Here is a 17,192-nt window from a genome sequence, read left to right as displayed (position 1 = left end):
TGAGTGTGACGAGAGGCTCTGTTCAAAATAACCTACTCAATCAGGAAGTCATTTCACATGATGAGACATCTGAGAAAAAAAAAATATGAGAAAACATCATGGCAACAGTGAGAGTGAATAACCCTGTTGCTCAGTGCTATTTATGCGCGTATGACGACATAGTAGATGACAAACATGGTTTCAGCCTTGTATGTTGAGTGAATTGCAGTTAGCATAGCAACAGACGTTAGCAGCAGCATTAAAAAAAAATCAGATGGAGAAGGACATTGAAGATGTTGTTCACCAACACAGGTGCTGTCAGTTATTCTGGCTGATTAGACCTCTGCTCAGGCTGAAGTTGACTGAAGCTATGTTGGGAATAGTCATTATCATGTACGCACTGTGACTTGGACTAGCAGAAAGACACAGGTGTATCTAATGCCATTATAGACGGCTTCAGTCAATTTATCAATGAGCCAGCACGCGCAGTCGCAGGGCCCTCAGAGTGGTAAAGGGACACTGAAGCAGATTTTCAATCAAACCCAGTCAGCACAGTCACTCACATGCAGCCATGAAGACGTCTCATGAGCCAAAATAACACCTGTGTGGGTGCGCCATAGGTGTGCTGGGCCTTTAAATAGATTATATAGGTAAATGTGCGTGTAGGTGTTAAGATGGCATTTAGGGAGATGAGCCGAAGCTCAGCGGATATGCATGGCGTCAATGACTGTGCTCCTGCCTGAGCCTACGCTATGAGTTCCATTTGTACCTCTTCATCTGCTCCCTCCTCCTTTGCTCTCCACTCTGTGACCTATGAATCAATCAAGGTCCACCATTACTGAGGCCGTTCCAATCAGCTAAATGCAGGTCAGAGGAAATGAGGAGCAAAGAGAGAGATGGCTTCCCGAGGAGAGGGAAGATACGCAGTCTTTGTTATTCTGTTTATTTTATCTGAGACTAACACTACTTCACTTGAAATCTGCTTATTGATTGCAGAGCTACCCGTGGGGACAGGGCAGACAGCAGCACCAACCGTGGGTTGGTTTCATTGTTCTCATTTGCCCATTATGAAATCAAAAGCAAGACGTGTGTTAAATCTGAACCTGAAATGAATCATAAACACACTTTTCCACCTCGTCTACCTTTTTTTTAATTAACCAGCCTTCATTAGTGCTACAATATCAAAGCTTAAAACGACACTTACTGCACCTGTTGCCTTTTGCAAAACCAGACGAGACTTCATTTAGAGCTTTCATAGCTGCTCTGAATGCTCTGAATCTGTCGCTTCTTTTCCTCCAGCAATGAAAAGATATTTATTTTCCATCCGTGTTATTTTCATATAGTCACAGTCTGTGGCGCCTGCAATCGATCTATCATCAATATTGGTGCAGAAAGCGAAATCAATCACTGTCAGGCTGAAACTTATGATATCTTTTGATATCATTTCCCTATGCCGTATTTGTTTTTCTGCAGACTGTAAATCATCCCCTGCGTTTATTGAACATCCCCAGCGTCCTCAGGATTAATAAAAATTAAAAACAAAAAAGCTAAGAACTGAAGATGCAAAGAGCAGCTTCAAATTCAAAGGTTTATATATTTTGTATGAAAACTAAATGACTTTCTGATCTTACAATGTAACTCACTGCAGCTGATGTGATTGAAAATTGACAGCCATAATTATGGTCAGAAACATTGTTAATGGGCTTAAAATCAGTTTGAAAAATGTATTGATGGACGCCCAGAAGATGGAATCCCATATTACACAAAATGAAATACAAAACCTCGATATGACCGATTTCATTTACTTCCTGTTATGGCGGTTTATTGTGCATGGATGGATGTATGGGGCAATTTCAATGTAAAACAGGAACAATGCCTCACCCCCTAGTTTCATATCTGCCACTCTGTGGGGGGAAATGACTAAAAGAATAAGAGAATAATAACATGACGGTCACAGAAATCAGTCAATGCACCAGCAGCCCTGCATCGCATTAGTTCAGCAAAAAGCAAGCTCTGAGACAACAAAGCAGGTGACAGGTGATACAGCTGTGCACCATGGGTAATTGATGTCTCTTAAAATGATGCCAGAGAGAGTGAGGATGTCCCACTTGGTCAACAAGATTGATCCACACGTCTTTTATTTGCATTTCTCCCTCGGCTCTTAGGTAGGAAGCTGCGGTACATGGAAGTGAAAAATGTGGGAAGTGGAGAGGCGCATTACCTCACTGCTATCCTGCAGTGAATTTTCATCAAAATTAAAATAAAGAATAGGTGGGCTTAACACGCATCTAGTGCTGTTTTGAGGGATAAATTTCATTTGAAAGTAAAGATATGGCTGTTTGTTGGTCCTACGGTCAAGTGGAAAAATACAAGATGTTGACAGTCTTTCAGGAGTAAAGGCCATGGGCGATTAAGACCTCGCCCGCTGAAATGGTGTGCCCGAATCTGATCACTTTCAGTCTCTCTGTGAGCAGGCCATTATGGATCGCCCTCTAAAGGTCAGGCCAGCGCTAGTATAAGAACAAACATTCAGCACCGAGTCATAGCTTTTATGCAAAGTTATGGTGCTCTCAGATCCCTGCCTCTTTGACAAATTTGATATATTTATTTGTTTTCCATTCTGCAGTGGACTGAGAAATAGGAGAAAACTGCATGTGATAGCAAAACGTGGGGAGGGACACCGCATTGTGAGTGTCCTCTTCTCAAAAGTATAGTCAGACATGGCTGCCGCTTATATGGCTTATCAATGAAAGTGGCATAAAACCCCTGGCTTCAAGAAATGTTATGGCTGATCTGGCAGGGGCAGAGGGAGGGCTGCCCGGTTCTTTATTCCACATTAGTCAGGACCGTGACAGTGGCCATAGATCTGGAAACCCTGCAGCTGTCCTCCGCAGGTGTGTTTGAAGCAGTTCTTTATCTTAGCCCCCCAGAGTCCTCCTGGTTTGTATTCTCACCTCTAAACTGCTGGGATTAGATGACACCTGAGATGCCAGGTGAGCGCAATTAACTAGCTGCTGGGAGAGAAACTCCAGAGAATGTATGTGAATTTCAGTCTTATCTTGAGCATTGCCAGTGGCTTTACCGACGGTAATATTGTTCGGCCTTTGACTTTAGTGGTAATTCGTAAATGTTAGCAGGCAGGACAAGCTACATTTAGATGGCAACATTTGTGAAGAACGACCACTGTTGTGTGATTTTACTTACACATCAAAATGTTGGCGTCATCACTGTAGACATGTTAGCATGTTGATGTTAGCATTTAGCTCCAACCAAAGCTGTGACAAAGAACAGCCTCATGGATAAACAACATAGATGCCTTCCAAACCTTTTGAATATTCCAGAGAAATTTATTTTTAAAAAGCCTTGTTTAGCATACTGGTTGAATTCTGAACCTTTGGGTTTAGACCACAGGTTTAAAAAAAAAACTGTTCTTTCAGACTCTTGGTCCAGCGACATAATTTTGATGCTTTGGAAAAATGTAATAGCACAGACTGACTGCAGCGTTCAACAGTTTCTACAGATAATCAAGCATCCACACGGACAATCTAGTGTTGTATCTTAAGTATTATGTCAAAAGCAGGCACACAAAACACCAGTCACATCAGCTACTTTCCCATGAGACTCCCCATTGATCATTGTAACACAATCCTAACATGCAGTTTATGTATATTTCTGGAAGACTGTATGAATTAGCTCCATTACAATGTGTCTTTAACCGCAGGTGCAGTATTAAACAGTAATGCAGAGCAGTTCCATCAACCCCATCATCCCAGACAGTCATGCATTAAAAACAAAACCACTCTTTTAAAGTGGCGACAGATTAATCCTTCACATTTCTACACAAAGCTTTTGAAGTCAATGACACAATCAAGCTCCTAGAGCCACAACGTATTATCCATAAGAAAAACGAAAGCTAGAACCCATACATGCATTTTTTCAATAGTTGTGATTTTACTCTCAAAGATTAGATGTGCTGGCTTTATTTTCTCACAAACACACAATATCTTTTTGACAAATGTCTTGCAGCATGACTGTGCAGAGCACGACTCCCTACACAATATCTGAGCTGTAAAATACTGCACTGCATTGTATTGTACTGTCTGGAACTGTAATATATATGATCTAATACTCATTAAACTTTCCCTCTTGTTTTCATTAAGGAGAATTGATATGAAAGTGCTTTGGAGTATGTCATTTAAAACATGGTCTTCATTTAGTGCTCTGCCTATATTCTAATATTGAGAAATGGAGAGAAATGAACAGTGACAGAGGGACAATTACCAATGCTACGCCAAATGGCCGTATTAAAATGATAACCAGTTATAATCGAGACATCAAGAAAACTATGACTGCATGACAGAAATGCATTGATCATTTCCCACATTTCTGTGTTAATAAGATCAAAGATATTGACACCATGCTCAAGAGACTCAGAGATTCTCACCACCCAGAATCTGTCCACGACGACAGCAGCAATTTGTCTCTGGGTTCGCATCGCGGTAATAGCAGGACAACTAGGATGGCAAAGCTCAGAGATGATGTGTTCACTGTCCCTGGAGGTGTGAGAGGATAAATGGCCATGTGTGCTCTCCAATTAAGATGTGCGGGCCCACTTCAGAATGGAAATGAGGCATAATTGATATGATTTGTAGGGCCACTCCCTATCTGCAGGGCAAGCGGAGAGCACATCATAGAGACACAGCAAATCAAAGGGGAGCAGAATAAAAATCTTTTTAAAAAATCTGCCTTACAGGCACGCACCCCCCTCACGAACCTCAGGAAGATATTGTTAAGGTGTTTGCTATGGAGGTAAGACAAAATCCAATCAGAGGCGCACTGTATTTCAAGCTGTGGTGGATGGAAATTAACGCTGTTAGACAGGCCTACAATTGATTTAAAAGGGCAGGAGTGAGTGGTGATGAGTTACATAAAACGTCAGTAGCATTACAGCTCGTCCTTTGGTGGAAAGTTCCCAACAAAGACGTGCGAAGGGAGGGTTTCTCAAGTGTTTAATCTGTTCATGTGCTATCGCCTTCTATCATTGCTTACCTGCATGCTCGTTCTAATTGTGTAGGCTTTACGTGCTCACCAGTATGCTAATTGTAAGTTATCATATTATGTGTGAGATAGCACTTCTTGTTTTACTGTATAGATGTGATGTAGCCCTTTCAGTGCCTTTTTTACCACTCATTAGGAACCAGGAAATCTCTCATCCATGGAGCCTAAAAAGGCTACTCGTGCGTCGTGGATCCTCCCAAACATGGCCTTTGGTAAAACCTCCTTTAAGATACAATAATAATCTCATGTCCCAACAAGAAACTCTTTAACCATAGGTTTGTTGTATCACAACTGTAAGACAAACAAACAAAGTAATTTGGACCATAAATATTTACATCTTGCAGTTTTATTTTGATTATGCCTATTTTATAAATAACTTACAGTAGGTTCAACTATTTTTATAAAGTATGAAAAGTAAATCTTTTTTTTTCCCACCGAAAATCACCATTTCATATTTTTGTGCGTTATCACTTTTTCATGTTTTTGTCTTCATTCCACACATTTTCTGTATTTTATTTGTGTTGCTTATGTGCAATAGAAAGCAGTTCATTGGTAAAGCGACAGACAGACATGAATGAAATGCACATTCATGGAAGCGGCCTGATGCCCGCACCTCGAAAACACTTCAGTGTTACCAGCTTAGCAGCTGTGTCCCCAGATGTGCAGACATTTAAACCCTTTCAGTTTTTTTCATTATTATTATTTACAAAAGAGCCGGGGGAACAACCTCAAACTTTCTGGGCAGATATTAGCTATGGCTCAGCTGTGTTCAGTGAGCCGGAGAGACCCCTACATCCAATCAGCAAATATAAAACGGATTTATGTGTTCTGCTTTTGTTTATTTATCATAGCATATGGTAGAAATTTACTGTTTGTTGTTCAACAGTGATTTTCTGTTATCTTTCCCATATCTTATCTGTTCCTTTGTTATGGGGACCATTTAAATTGCATAGTAGCATATCCTGCAAGATTTTATTGCAGTTTGTTTTGCCAACTGAGCCTGTGCATCCTGTCCACAGTGGAATATCAATAACACGTTTTGTTTTCTGTTCATTTCATCAGCTTGGCACGCACTTTGAGTTTAAAGGTTTGTACTGGTGTAACTTGAACAGGTTTGAGCTAACCTGAGGGATGCAAACACATTTATACATGTGTATAGCCATTCTTGTAAGCCCATACACCTAGGAAAAGAACACAGGAAAGCCATTAGGAGGCTCTGCCAGCTCTTCAAATGGGCTGATGTAATGTCTTGGCTATATAGGCCATCTTATAGCTGATGCTATGTGCTGTCAGGCTGGGTCGGGTTGTGTCTCGCGGTGTCTATCCCAAACCACCTTCTGTAATATGTCACTGGTTAAAACGCTGTCCAGAATGATGAGTCTGGTTGCCGAGGAGCATGGCTAATATTTTATCACCCACATCCCTCTGGAATATTAATCCCATCCAAATGGGGCTGCTCAGAGCATATGAATACAATGGGATCCCAGTGATTTAAGACCCCGAGGAATGGGCCGGCACAAGCGTTCAAAGGAACAACAGACTGAAATAAAAAAACCTATTTAAGACATTAACAATGTAAAAGGCAGTTAGCTTTTTCACATAAGTGTAGAGGGTTTAATTCCATCGGTCACAGAGGAAGGAGAGACATTAGGAAGCAGTTCACCAAGAGGAAGCAAATACTGCAGACAACAACACATGAAGCATGCATGTGTTAAATTGCCTCACATTCAGATTTAAGTGAATCCGCTTTCAATTCTTAACTGCTCTGTAATGATGAGGCCTGAATGGGCTCATAACCCCTGTAAGCACCTGCTGCAATCACTGGACTATTACCATTACCACACCACAACCCTAATGGCTGCCACTCCACATCATTATGAAATTGCCCCCAAATGCACCAATGAAAGCAGCTAATGTGGTCACAACTTCCTCATACAAAGTCTGTAGTCCACTGTCACTGTGGAGAGCCAATGAGGGCTTTCGTGGCCAGAGATAATTGTGGTCCTGCTCATCATGTCTACTGCAGTACAGAATCTACTGTGTATGTTGGAAACAGCCTATAGGACTATGAGAGAGCTTTTGTTTCCTGGGGAGCACATTGCTCTTTGTCTTCCCATCTTGTTAGAGACTCATCACTGTGCTCCCCAGACAGTTGGCCCAGGCATATCAGGTGGCATCCCTTCACTGAGGAGCAATTTAACAGTTAACTCACTCCATGCAGGCCCAATTACAGGTGAATCTAATCCTGGATTAGACAATATGCAACTAGTCTTTGTTTACAAGGCTCAGGCAAAAAGTGATGCCTGATGTGGAAAGATTCAATTTAAAGGCCCCAGCCAGGGCTGCCCTGACTCACCGCCCCGATCGACATCATTCGTTTTGCATTTACTTTGTGAAATTGGAATATTATTGACTTGCTGGAAAGTGGCAGAAACAGAGAAACAGATGCAATGCGTTTTTTCTACTTCGCTGCCCCCTGGCCTTGGCAGTAAGGACATGTAACCGATGCATTAAAGCGGCTTGATTTGACTTGTGAAATCTAGTTGGTCCACTGCACTGATCTGTTTGGCAATTTTGCAATCACTGCACCAAATGTCACACTATGACTGTGACATAAGACACTTATAGGTATTAAGTGTTTTCCTCACATCTGGACATATGAACTCTGTGAACTGAGTGTCTGCTTGTCTGGTCTGTGCATCATTTTCACTCTGTGCATCTTAATCACAGACACTTCTAAATCTAGGCTGGTGTCCAGTCACCATGTCTTTGCTGTCTACATATTTTGCTAGAAAATAACTGATTTTAATATTAGGGGAAAAAATGGCAAATTCGGTCTTTTTGATATTTGTTCCTGTCAATTATGTTCCCATCACTGCAATGAAAAAAAATTAAAATGTTTGTGCAAGATAATGGAGAAAAATAAATCTATAATCATTTTAAATTTCATTGTCTATAAGTCATATACTAGACTGTACTGTGTGAGAGTTATTTCCAGACTAATCAACTCCCAAACACGCCCCACTTCCTGGGTGACAACTGCTAGGACGCTTCCTGGTGATTTTTTTTTCTTGCTCTGTTGTCTGTCTGTATATTCTCCCCAGTGCCTCCATTGTTGTGCCTGTGCGCTAAAAAGTCCTGTCAACATGTCAGTCAGTCGAGTGAAAGGCGGCAACATCACTTTATTACAAACCACTTTGCGATCTACTTCATATACATATGCACACGCGTGTTCACTCAGCATACAAGGTCACACCAATTACGCGTGCAGAGACAGAACTGCCCACTATTGGATATGCTCAGGAATGCAATGCATTAGTAGATCAATACATTTAGTGTTTGGTACAATAGAAAAAAATGAGACAAGAACATGAATAGCCATTGCGATGTATGTGCACACCTTCTATCTACCTCATACAAAGAGCCTGACCTTTTCTAATATTTGTAGAAGCCTGAGTGTTTTGGGAGGAGTCCATTTTGGCAGCACTAACCTCTCTCAATCTTGGACTAGCTCACTGTATCTCTCCACATGCGATGCATTTGTATCATTTTAAATCACAATCTTGGCAGGATGTTGGGTGTGAAAACAGCTTCTCCTCCACCTCCATCATACCTCTCTCTACACTCCCCTTGTGAGTATACACACACACACACACACACACACACACACACACACACACACATACAGAGTACTAATGCTGCAGTAGCAGTGTCATCTGTTCCTTTCAGCATGACTTCACTCAAGGATCTTTAGTTGAGGCCAGCATAGGCCACATGGGATGGAATGGGTGCTGTCACGCACATCTAAAAATCTTTGATCCCATCCATATGTGTTTAAACATTCATACGCAACCATTAGCTTGTGGTAAGTTGGCTTTTAAAGGGAACCACAGAGGAGGAACCATTAAAGTCAGTCTGGGAGGTCAGGGAATTCTCTGTCTTGTGCTTTAAGCCTGTCCCAGTTTATTTTCCAGCAACAATCAAATTAGATTAGATTCTGACAGTTTTGATGTTTGGAAAATCTTGCCTGTCAAGAAACTCAAAAAGCGAGCAGCACATGTTTATTTATGTATGCTGCGGCATTCTCCTTCATCATGAGAGATCCTGGTGTATTGTGATAAACATCAGCGTAGCCTATAAGGAGTCTGATATTCTCTCAGATGACCAGCAGCTACTAAAGGTTAGTCCGTCAGTTAGTAAATCAGTTCCAACACCCCCAGCCTTTTATATTTGGCTGTGCTAAGCCTGAGGTTATTCTTAGATCCGCTATGCTCCACATCTTTTGATTCCAAATTGCTGCTTGAGACCTGAGTGACAGGCTGTCAGCTCACTCACTTCAGCGTGAGTGTCGGTTAGGTTTGTCGCACCTTCCTGATTAGATGTTTCATGATGCGGTCCATCATTCCTTCTTAAAGATCTGTACAGTGTTTGCTCGACTGATATCACTCACACACTGACATGAGTGATGAGTGACAATCTTTTATGAAAATACACTGACAAGAAGTCAGTCCGCAAAACTGCGTGTGTCCAATTTTTTTTATGAATTAAAACATTTTTCAAATTTAAAGAAGTACAGAAAAAAAGCAAATAAATAAATAAAGACAACAAATTCAAACGACTTTCACAACAGGATCAATTCATACATTTACAAAAACATTCACTGGACAATGCTGGATAAATCAGTAAACAGGCCAAGTTAGCTAACTTAAACACACTGACATTTATAAAAATGTATTTAGATAATCTTATTATTTATTCGCTTAGACTTTCCAGCATTTATTTCATTTCATGGATTTGTTGTAGCTATTTTCCCCCATGGATCCCAGGAGGAGTAGCTGCTACATTAGTAACAGGTAATGAGGATCCAAATACAATAAACAATTAAATAAATAAATCCAGCTTTCAATCATCCTCCATATACCAGAATATTGTTTTGTCAAGCCTTTTCATGGAGAATGGAATCAATAAATTAAAATGAAATTCTTGCTGTTCGTTTGCATCATCTAGTGTATAAATACTGACACCAAAGTAGCACTTATAAGTAGTGCATTGTCTTATTTTTCAGTGATGTGAGCTGCCACCCCCCCCCCCCCCCCCCCCCCTTTCCTTGACTGGCTGTCTTTGGTGAATAATAACTAATTATTCTGAAACCACATTCAGATGTATGACAGCTTAGAAGACTCGAGGTCCTCTTTCAATTAATGATGCCATTCGTAGTGCAGGTATTGGACAGTATTAGCTGACACATTACGTAACTATAATCTTTTCTTTGTCAGGATGGGATACAGCTGTGTTGTATAGCACCTAAAATCCTCTCAGTCTTGTCCATTTATACTTCAGGGCATACCTGATATTCTTATCCAAATTGATGGGAGTGTAGCACTGAAACAAGCTTACATCCCTACATTGGCAAAAACAAAAGCAACTAATTAATGCTGTCTGTATTAAGCCCGCAGTACCACCATGTCAGATAAGCTTGACAGAAGACAATGAAAATATGAAAAATGAAATGAAAAAATAAATAAGAGTCACAGAGAGAAATGAAGGGGATTTTAGTGTGGGTACAGGTGAGAATGATTCAGTGGGGAAAAGGTGCATTTATCATGGCTGTCAAATAGAGATCGCAAAGCCTTTTTTCTTTTTTTTTTTTATTTTAAATTGAATTCGCTTTCAATTAAATCAGTTTAATACAGAAACTGACTACAACAAATAGAAAAAAAAAAATCCAATTGACTTTGTTGGATTTTAAAGTGAATTCAGCCCAGCCTCTGGTATTGTCTCACAGCTTGCTGTATTGAACCGTATCAGAAAGGTGTACATAATGTCTCCCGGTGAGGCTTATTTCATTCACAGGCACGTTAGCACACACGCGGACACAACTGAAGAATGCTTGTAGTGCTTGTAGTGCCTGAAGGTCACATTCAATAATGAATTCAGTGGACTAGTGACAATTATACACACAAACTGCTCATGAACAGCTACACGCACACAAAGGACACACACACTTATATATACAGTATATGTGTGTGTGTGTGTGTGTGTGTCCCTTGACTCCCTTCACTCCAGTGCAGTGATGATTGGGTCTCTCCACTGGACTGACTCCACTCCTGCTCTGCCATTCCACTCAGCACAGTGAGAAATCACCTAGTCAGTCTAGGACTATTACAGAGTAATTGGCCTTTTAAAGAGGGGCTCTACCATGTGAAACAGTGTAACTGAGAATGATACTCTCATTGCTCCATTCCCCATTTTGTCCTCATCTCTCTAGCCTTACATTTCTCTCCCTTTCTGGGCTCAACCTCTCGCTCTCCCACTCTTTCCTCGACCAGCTGCTCTCAGTGTGTCTCTGCCTCTCAACATCGTGTTCCTCGTGTTGCTCTTGCACCCTGTCTTCTGCTGACTCGCGCTGACCTCTAAAAGCTCAGCGCTGTAGCCGCCCGTGTTACAGCTTTCAGCACCGGACAGCTCCTTGACTGGACAGACGGAACTTTATTTTCAAGAAAAGAGCGAGATAGGACTGGGGAGCAGTGATTCTGTTAGTAATGCTGTGTCAGAGGGAGCAGCTGTGCCAGCGCTATTCAAGATGGAACTGTCCACACAAAAATACCAAACCAAACAACACAACAACAGGAATATAGACAGCCGAAATCATAGAAGTGTAACTATTAGTGCGAGAGGAATGGTGGCAAGAGCTAGACACCATCAGTGTCTGATATATGTCTCTTTCTGCCTGTGCTGCCCAAGATTAATCTTTAACATTTTTCCATATTTGAATCCTATTTCCACATTTGATTGTGTTTCATTAGTGATGCTGGGGACTGTCCTAACAAGAAAAACAAAAGCATCAATCCTTTCAGCAGGAGCTCCAAAACAACACAAGTTTCATTATTTATTCTTTTTTTTTTTTGTTTTTTTTGTTTTTTGTTTTTTTTTAACAGTGGTGCATAACAGTTTTGGAAGTCACTGACAAATGATGTTGTCCTGCCGACAGCAGCATCAGATCAGAAAAAAACACTATGTGTTGTTCAAAAGGCCAGTTACAAATGACACATTTCGTCCTTCAGTTTGATCGTTTGCTTGACTTGTGATATTTACTTTTGGGCATTTGTTTGAAAGTTTCTTATGTTTTTATTACTGTTTAAATGCTAGTTATCAATGTGTCATGTATACAAAGTTTAACTGATTTGTAATATACCAGAGCTGCAACTAACAATCTTGTTATTATGTTTTTGACTAATTGACTAATCTCTTAGTGTCGTCTCTAAAATGCCAGAAAATGTTGAAAGATATTCATCACATGTTCAACCAAAAGTCCAAAACCCAAAGATATTTAACTTTAACTTAACAGCAAACTCTCACAAATTCTCCCAACTAATGGTTGCTTATTATATTGAATCAGGTCTGGATGTGTGCACTTCCATTTGGCTGTAACCACTCCTATGGATGGGACTATTTCTTCTGTGACACACCTGAAGAATAAAGTGCACATTTCTTTATGCAATAAAGGGGGGAAAGAGAACAGCAGTGTTTTGAGTCCTTTGGGATTTGTAGTCAATGTTAGCATTTTGACTGAGCTGAAGATTACACTGTCTTGATGGATAGACACCATAAAGCTGAAATAAATCACTGGATATGCCTGTATCGTAAAATACCCTTACAATAAACATTTAAGTTTTTCTACCTTCACGTTTAAAACACTATGAAGACAAAGTACTTTATAGCTGAGCATCTATATAACACCTGGTATCTCCTTACAAATCTGAACCCACTTTACAGACACTCTAAATCTTGAATGCAATGAAATCACTGGCAATTAAGATTGCACCTTGCACTCAGGTTCCACTCGCTGGTGAAAGTATCTTCATTACTTTTTTCATTATGTTCATTACCTCAATTGTTGCGGCAAACATTTAATTATAGAAAATATCAGCATAAGAGTTCTGCTTTGGCACAGCAGATGAGTGTGTGTGTGTGTGTGTGTGTGTGTGTATGCGCAGGTCTTTCAGCATGTGTATTCATAGAGATGGGAAGGATCGGGGGGAGCTGTGAAAACAGTGATAAGGGGGAAGGAGAAGGAGAGAGAGAAGAAATGGGGGAAACAAGGGGGAGAGCGAGTGTCAAACACGTCAGCATATTAGCGCACCGTTTGGCTTGGAGAGAGGCAGGAGGCCCCCAGGGGAGATGAAATGCAGAGGTGCGTGTGTGTACGTGTGTGTGTATAAGAAAGAGAGAGAGAGAAATTGAGAGACTGAGGGAGACAGGGAGCATAAGAGAGAAAACCTGTGCTTTTTATGCATGTGTGAGAGAGGAGTGTGTGATGAGAGTGTGAGCATGTGTCTCCCCGTGCGCCTAGGTGGGCACATGTGAGCCTTTGTGCGAGTGACATGTGCAGCTCTGGAAACGAGGAGGAAGATACAGAAGGAAGAGGACTTCATTCTCCAACAAACAGCCTCAGGCTCAGAGAGCAGAGGTAGATGAAGAATGGCATCTTAAATAGTATGCATCAACTGAAAACCGTGAGAATGCTAATCATAAAAAAAAACAAAAAAAAAAACAGAATGAACCTGCCAGCACAAACTCCTGATTAAAAAAAACACTGCAGTAGCAAGGGCGGCCTGGGCACCTGTGAGATCTCCCTTTGGAGGTTTACTGGGCCGGGAGGGGACGGTAACTGGGAGGAGACCCAGGGTCTGACCCAAGACACACTGCAGGGAATACATGTCTCTGCAGGACCACAGTCTACATAGTCTACATAACCCCCCCTCCCCCTCCCCGGTACTCGCCAAGGAACAGCATGTCAGGGCTGCTCTGCTTGCCAAGTTGTCATGATGACCCTGACCTGCACAAGTAGTAACGTAATGGATGGGTGTTAAATGGGTACTGTGGACTTAAATGATTCGAGAGATTGTGCTTCAAATAGTACAACCTCTGAGCCAGTACGCATCAGTGCTGGGCTCTGCAGCTGTTTTGGCTTCGTGGTCATAGTTGGAATTGCAGGTCATGTGAGACGCAGAGAGTTTATTTCCCTTACAAACCATTACAAAAGCAACCACTACTGAGCATGACGCACATTCAGACATTATTATATGTTATTTGCTTCATAACTACAATAAACTTTTCCCTGAGCCTATTCAATCATTTTTTCATATATTCACTTCATTAATTAGTCGATCAACTGAAAACTACTTTGATAATCGATTTAATTATTTAGGTCATTTTTCAAGCACAGTTGGCAGATATTCACTGGTCCCAGCCTCTCAAACGTGAGGATTTGCTCCCTCTCTTGTTTATAACACTAATCTGAATATGACAGGGTTCTGGACACAGACAAAACAAAGCATATGAAGAAGTCACTTTGGACTTTGGAAACTTGTGATTGGAGTTTTGTTACAATATATAGATTAGTTGATTAAATGAGGAAATAATAGCCATATTTGCCTTATCTACTATGTTTCCCTGACTTTATTCGTATCATTCGTATCGCCTTATGCATGTGCTGTGGGTCCAAAATGTTAAAGATGACTCTTTAAAATATCCAGGTCTATCTTTTCAGTGTCTGTTCTGACAGAAGTGAAATGGACTACAGCATTGGAAAAAGATCACAGTATCCATGAACATTGCTGTCATTAAATAAGGGCAATAAGATGCTATAGATTTTTCCCATCCCTCTCTAAAAGCTTGTTATATAGTCCACAAGTCCCCTGGGAGGTGCCCTATGGCACATCCTGTAAGCCTACGTCCATGGAGCTCCTTTATTTGGCCTGATCACACACATGTGGAGAGGGGTTTGTGTGTTCTAATCTTCTTAGGCTGGATTTACTTGGCAGCAGACATGTTGGAAACCTATGCATGCTGTAATATATGATACGCTGAATCTTTACTCTTAAGCCAGGATGGATGTCACCGGATCAGATGAAAAATGTGATCACAATGGATTTGTCTTGACACTTGAAGACAGGGGCTGTCTGGCTGATGAAGTGGCGCTGGGCGTGGCGTCTCTCAGAGGGAGGTTTCCATGTCGGAGATATGAGTGGACAGAACCTCGGCATATCTCATCCAAGGTGACATATAGATATAATATGTTGCCAAATATAGACAGCGAAGGGTTGGTTGCAAGGTCAGGAGCTTTCAGTGCTCGACAGACAGACAGACAGATAGACGAGGCCCCACCCACACAAAAACTCCACTCCACTATTCATTTAGGTTTGTCTCCTGCTGATCTACCACTTCCTGTCACAATGAGTAGACAGAGGAGCTTTGGACGGGGGAATATACCCCTCAGCAAAACACATTCATGCTCCTAGCCAGGGAGGAAGACATAAGAGAGAGGGACAGAGCAAGCAAAATTCAGGCCCACTTCCCTGAGCTGGAGAGAGAAAGAGAGAAGAAAGAGCAAGAGAGCAGTAATACGTTTTCATCTGAAATATTAAAGCCGCTGCATTAATCTGTCTTCCCTCTCCCCGGGGTGCTGGTGAAGGCTCTGGCTGTCCTAAAGTTCCCCGGAAAAGGACAGAACGGCTACTTCACCTCCTCCCTCTCTTCAGGCCAGCGCTGGCTCTCCACCTCTCCCTTCATAATGGCCATTTAAGTGTTTGTGTGGGAGTGGGCCGTGTGTTGAGGTTTTCTGAAATGGTTGCTATGGGCTGCACGCACCGTCTGGACAAATTTTTGAAAGTGACATTTCATATATTCTCCCCATTTAAATGTAAGCCCTAGGACATGATTAGTTGAGTAATCGACTTGTTGACAGGGAGGAAATTAACAAACAAGAATCTTGATGATTGATTCATTTGTAGTCGTTTATCAAGGAAACGTTTGGTGACTTAATCTGCTTTATTGTATTTACAACTGTCAATTAATTCATGAGTGGAGAAGCAGAGAAATAACCATTCTGTCATCTGATTGTTTCAGTTTCCGTCCTTTTTATGCAAAAATGATGAAAACAATGCAACACAGTCTCTCTTAAGCAAAAAATAATCTGCGGAATAATTTATAATGAAGAAACAAAATGTGAGTTGCAGACCAGATATTACTGTGAATTGAATATATTTCCATTTTGGACCTCGTCTTAGCTTCTGGCAAAATGTTTTACAATTTTTACAATTTCTTTGACAAATTATAGGCTAAAAATTCATTAATCATTGAAAGAAATAGTTAATCAACATTAAAAGTAATTACATTCTGCCCCAGTTGAGTAGATAGATAGTTATGTCTAGTTTCCTGATTGATACATCAAGGCTGTAATGGTCATTTGAACATTAAATGGACACAGATGCTGCAGTTCAATTTTTAACATTCTTCATTATAGACTTCATGCAGAAGCAGCTCCTAATGAGCGCCCTCTCTCTGCCGGACGTTTGGGGCCCATCAAAGCCTTCGAGCTTTTAACACCTACTCTAAATGTTCTGCTGGCACCTCATGAAGGTGGTGGCACCCATCTAGCCTTTTATCTAGGCCACCAGATCCACAGCTGGACCCATCTGGCCCTGCTATCTCGTATCTCTGTCTCTGCACATACACACATGCACGTGTGGACACGCATGATATCCATCATGCACACACACACACCAGCTGTCGTGGATTACCAAAGAACAAGTGCGGGTCTATTTTCTGACTTATGCCCAGTGTTTGATGGCCTTGCCCTGGATGTGACCCAACACAAAAGCACAGGCCTACTTATTATTACATATTGTAATACTGCATGACTTGCTTTGGATGTGCACAAGCTAAATGGAAATAAAATGCTCTGTGAGTGAAATGTGTTGAATGACAGGTGATAGTTTTGGTCAACATCTTTCATACTTAATAAAACCCACAGAATCTGGTCCCATGTTCCCTACTAAAAGCAAATCACGATTGTGTAGAGGGACACAAACTGCTGTTTGTGGACCAAAATCCAAACCCTCTGCCAAGAAGAAAACCATGAATTATGCCTTGTGCTTTATTTTCTTATCTGATCAAGCCTTGATGTGGCCACTCAGAGAAATGTGGGCTGTTTTAATCAACGGTTCCCACTTCTGAGAAACAGGAAATCTGTCTGTCCTCACCTTCATCTATCTCAACTTCCCTCCATACATTGATCTTACACACTGATCCTCCATTCCTCCCACTACCCGATCTCAACTTAATCTTCATTATTCTCTGTAATGCCACAC

General features: G+C 41.2%; 1 protein-coding gene across 3 annotated transcripts in view; it reads right to left on the bottom strand.

Moving 5' to 3' along the window:
* nrg3b (neuregulin 3b) overlaps nucleotides 1-17,192 on the bottom strand; it is a 177,787-nt gene that overhangs the window by 144,802 nt on the left and 15,793 nt on the right. The gene's annotated exons all lie outside the window — the stretch shown is intronic.

This window comes from Trachinotus anak, unplaced genomic scaffold, assembly GCF_046630095.1.
Source record: "Trachinotus anak isolate AG129_WGS33_773 ecotype Australia unplaced genomic scaffold, CSIRO_AGI_Tana_v1 ptg000025l, whole genome shotgun sequence".
Classification (NCBI taxonomy): Eukaryota; Metazoa; Chordata; class Actinopteri; order Carangiformes; family Carangidae; genus Trachinotus; species Trachinotus anak.
This window is presented reverse-complemented; position numbering and strand designations above follow the sequence as displayed.